The 5,510-nt window shown below is 30.0% G+C and overlaps 1 long non-coding RNA gene across 1 annotated transcript; it reads right to left on the bottom strand.

Annotated features, from left to right (window-relative positions):
- Positions 1 to 239: 239 nt before the first annotated feature.
- LOC121242649 lies at positions 240 to 4,659 on the bottom strand. Its single transcript, XR_005935938.1, has 3 exons — positions 4,649 to 4,659; positions 2,892 to 2,896; positions 240 to 359 (listed from the first exon to the last, which is right to left on the bottom strand). It is a non-coding gene; the product is annotated as an uncharacterized LOC121242649 (long non-coding RNA).
- Between the last annotated feature and the right edge of the window lie 851 nt (positions 4,660 to 5,510).

Below are 5,510 nucleotides of genomic sequence, written 5' to 3' on the forward strand. Positions count from 1 at the left end.
GGCATAGAGTTTTGGGACATCATTGACTGGAATTGTTCAAACATTTTTTGGTTATTCAACTGCATCCTCTTTTCTAATCTCGCCTCCAAATCCGCTACTTGATCTAATCGGGTCAACAACTCTTTTTTCTCGGACCTCAATCATTCTATCTCAAGTGCTGCTTCCTCCAATTCCTTTGTCTTGTCGTTATTCGATTTGGCTCGAGAATAGGATGATGACGCTGATGATGATGGTTTTATGCAACGTCCTAAACCCTTCAAATATCCAGAGCGTGATCCAAGAACTTGAGAAAAGATTTGAGCATCGTTGATAGATGATGCATCAGATAGATCCGCAGCAATTTCCTTAAGAGATATCATCTTGTCCTACAAAAACAAAAACATTAAAGTTAGTATAAGTAACAAAAATATTATGTGACAATGAAATTAAAAAAAACTTAAACTTACATAATTTGCCTTTGCTTCGGGACTGGCCCAAATACCATCATGATTTTTATGTGTTTTAGTATACAATTAGGTCAAATCATAGTCAGCGGGACATTCTTCTTTCTACAAAAGGAAAATCTATATTAGAACTTAAATAAAAAAATGTGTATTATATGTTAATATTTAACAGGCACTAAAATAACTTACCATTTTGTTAGACAAACTATGAAAAGATCGAGAACCTGCATGATGGTTTATCTTTAAATTTGATCTATTTGCTTTGTTCACAGTACTCCGTTGCTAAAAGAAAAAAATATTAGTCTATATGTTTAATACATCTGTGATATATTATTAAAAAAAGACATCAGCAATATTACCTGATAAGCAGGGTCTTCAAACATATCACAAACTTTCTCTCATTCGTTTGGTGGAATATTTTGGAATGGATTTTGGCGCGCCTCTATTGTAGTATTGAACTTCTTATAATGTGCATAGCATCGATCTTTGTACCTCCGAAATGCATTCGACATCGGACCACATACCCGAAGAATGTAAGGAATCGCTGAACCCAAATTTTAATTGACTAACACAAGTGTTTAAACTGAATATATCTACTGTATAGATGATAGAATCCCAAACTGTCCACTTTGGACAATTCAAGAGTTGTATCCAAACATTCTTTAAGAGAATATTTGGCCACAACTCTCGAACGGGTCTAAGGTTTAAGTACATATAAAAATAACCCTAAAATTCAAAACTATCTAACTCCTAATACAATTATACAACAAAATCATATTCCAAATCACAAATACATTGCAACATTACATTCCTAATTAATCACCAATTGCTACATTCTAATTTAATTTTAGTGCATAATATGTTGTAATTAAACTATATTATTTTTTAATTAAATTTGTTATAAGTTTTATACATTAATTTAACTATTAACAATTGCTATGTTATATCTATATTTTAAATTTCTAGTTTAATTTTAGTGCATAATATTTTGTAATTATACTATATTATTTTTTAATTAATTTTGTTATAAGTTTTATACATTAATTTAACTATTAACAATTGCTATGTTATATATATATTTTAAGTTTCTAATTTAATTTAAGTGCATAATATTTTGTAATTATACTATATTATTTTGTAATTAATTTTGTTATAAGTTTTATACATTAATTTAACTATTAACAATTGCTATGTTATATATATATTTTAAGTTTCTAATTTAATTTTAGTGCATAATATTTTGTAATTATACTATATTATTTTGTAATTACATTTTTTATAAGTTTTATACATTAATTTAACTATTAACAATTGCTATGTTATATCTATATTTTAAGTTTCTAATTTAATTTTATATAAACTATGTTGTAATTATATTATATTAATCTATATTTTTATATCTTATAATTTTATAATTTTTGTTATATTAGGATTTTGTTCGAACAATATTCTACTCCCACAGGATCCCGTTCGAACTAACGTTATAGCGTTCGAACGGAACAAACCCAGATTCCAGACACGAAGCAGAGACAAAACATTTGCCACAAAACACAATTTTTACAATCACAATCTCATAAGATGTATATTGCCAGAGTGCCCATTTTAAATGGGATTGCACAAACACAAATATACAGCATGCATCTTAACATAATTAATTATAAATTATAAATTATAAAAAATCTAAAAATTATAAATATTACCTTGAATTTAAGTAATCCAACAAAAGTATCAATCCACAATACCTACATAAGCAGAAAATACATTATGAGAAAACCTAAATCATGTGTAATAAACTAACATTAATGAAACTCGAAATATAAAAAAACATAGAAAAAAAACGTACTTTTTGTTCGAACCTCTCCTCTCTCTCTCAAGAATCCCTTCTCTCACTAAGTCTGTGAGTATCTCTCTCTCCACAACACTCTCACACACACAAAATCACAAAGCCGTGCTCTACCTCCTATTAAACACTCATCAACTGTGAAAATGAACTGGAGGTTCAGGTATATGAATATGTGAAGTCCCGTTCAAACTGGAAATTTACACATTCGAACACGAAAATTTCGAATAGGCGCCAAATCTGCCGCGATTTATTTCACATTCGAACGTGTCATTTTGTTGTTCGAACTAACAAATAAGAATATTTCTTGGCATATTCTTCAAATGTAGACCAGCTCAAAAGGTATTTTCGTAACACTATTCGACCAGAGCGTTCGAATGACGAATTTTAACGTTCGAATAAACTAACATTCAGAGTATTTGGCGACAAGTTTCCCTCCAAACACATTCCACGAGATAACACCGTTCGAACGAGACGTTATTGGGTTCGAACCAATCATATAATATTTTAATATTATATACTATATAATAACTATATATTTTACCAACTATTTTATATTATAATTGATAATATATAATGTACTACAAGTCTAATAGTTAATATAATACTTATACTATATACTAACTATTAATATATAATACTTATTAATATATATATACTTTTGGTCTTCTAATTTTGCACTATATATTATATAACTTACTATCTTGTGATATAAAATATAATAACTATAGTTATAGTAACTTATAATAGTAACTAGTAGTTACGATAACTTGTATAGTTATCATAACTTATAATACTTGCACTGAAGTAGCTATAGTAACTATTTTAACTATAGTACTTATGATAACTTGTATAGTTATCAAAACTTATAATACTTACGCTGTAGTAGCTATATAACTAATAACTACTATATATATTAATTATTTTAACTTGTATAGTTATTATAACTTATAATACTTACACTGTAGTAGCTATATAACTAATAGCTACTATATATGTATTAATTATATTAAGTTGTATAGTTATCATAACTTATAATAGCTATAACTATATAGTAACTATATAATACTTACATTGTAGTAGCTATATAGCTCACTATATCTATATTTATATTAATTATATTAACTTGTATACTTATCATAACTTATAATAGCTATAGCTATATAGTAACTATATATAATACTTACACTACAGTTATATAACTAGTAATTATAGTTAGTGTTATAATATTATATAAACTATAGGAGTATAGTTATCATAACTTATATATAGTACCTATATAATTCAGCCATTGTAATTATACTAAATACTTAGAGCATTGGCATTGGACTCATCAAATGAGTTCAATCTTCAAAATTTGATGAATTCATGTTTAAAATCACTGCATTGGATTCACCAAACATTAAACTTTGACGAATTGTGCATTCCAATTCATCTTCAAATTTGAAGACTCACTATTCACACTCTATAACTATTATTTTATTTACTTAAATTATTGTTTCCGAATTTTGAGCCACAATATATTTAAGTTGGGAAATAATAATTTAAGTATCAAATTAAATTATTAATTAACATATAGTTAGTATAATTGTAAAATATTAAAAAAATAAATTAAAAATATTATTATTAAAAAATCATATTATATTATTATTATAATGAATCCAATGGCTAATTCAATATGGGGTTATGGATAGGGAGGTTTTGAGTTGATGAAAAATATGTACTTTTCATCAAATTTTGAAGATAAAAATGATGAATCCAATGTCAATGCTCTTAGTATGTACTTAGTATAATAGAAATAATATGTTTAAAAATAATATACTAAATATATTAATTAAAAGTATTATAATACTATTATTAGTTTCATTTTTATACTTTTGTACTTTGTAATATTATTATTATTATATATTACTATTAGTAATATAATTATAAATATATTAATATAATAACCGTTCGAACGGATATTTATCCAGTTCGAACAAGACGCCACGGTCATTATAGACTCAGTTCGAATACAATGAAACAAAACTCTTTCATTCGAACCAGCAACCACCAAGAGCCTCCGAGTTCGCCCCTTAACTCCTCCGCGAAAACCGCCACTCAACCTCCGTAAGAACCCCACATTTGAACTTCTAAGAGGTATAGGTCAACTCTCCACCTCTATTGTTTAGTTTTTTGCACGAATGGGATATGTTTGGGGGGTATGGATTTCGAATCCGAAATCCACCCATTTTGATGTATTCCGTGGAAATAACATCAAAATAATCGGTAGAAATTATTGGGCTTCACTCCTTAATCATTTCTACCGATTAAAACAAATGATAACATCTAGATAGGAAGTTTTTCAGTTCGGGGCTGAGTCGACTCAGCCATGGCTGTTTGGCTTCTTCCGTTCGAACAAAATCTAGTCCATTCGAACGCTTAGTTGCCAAACAGCATTATTTCTGTTTGAACAAAATAAATTCGTTCGAATGAACAAAGAAACTCTATTTGAATGAACAGAACAGTCCATTCGAATAGAGTTTTCTCGAATTATTTCAATTTAGTTCAATATACTATAATTCTTCAATAATATAATTTAAATATTATGGTTAATTATATTCTTACTTTCATTATGGTTAAACAGTATATCAATGGCATCCAGCGGAAGAAAACGTGCGAGAGATCAGCCCAGCCAAAGTAATGGATCAGAAGCTCATGCTCCGGAGGCGAGGCCTACACTTGTCAAGCGTACAGTCATTTTGTCTGACTTCTTTGATCTTTCATGGGAGGGACGGAACCTACAGTCCATCTTCACCGAGCAGGGATGGATACCGATCTATGAGCGGCGGGGGACTACATATCCAGAGATGGTCGGTGAGTTCTACTGTGCCATGGGAGAACTTAGCGCTGATGCTCTGTTCTACACCATATCAGTCCGGGAGTGAGTATTAATTTCCCTCCCCGCATTATTGTTGAGTTCCTTGACATTCCCCGTATAGCCGACGCATATCCTGCAGCAGCTACACGGGGACCAGCGGCTGTACCATCTGATTCTGACACACCGGCCGCATCCTTCACGCTAGCCCCAAATGTAGATTCGGATGCTACTTAGGATGGTAGTGAGAATGAGGATCTACCTGATGATGGTCTCACAGACGATCAAGTGCATAAGCTAGTGCGAGACCCATCGGCTCCTCCATATGATGGGAGCAAGGTGATCCGACAGGCCAATTGTATAGGATTTT

This window comes from Juglans microcarpa x Juglans regia, chromosome 8D (assembly GCF_004785595.1).
Source record: "Juglans microcarpa x Juglans regia isolate MS1-56 chromosome 8D, Jm3101_v1.0, whole genome shotgun sequence".
Taxonomy (NCBI): Eukaryota; Viridiplantae; Streptophyta; class Magnoliopsida; order Fagales; family Juglandaceae; genus Juglans; species Juglans microcarpa x Juglans regia.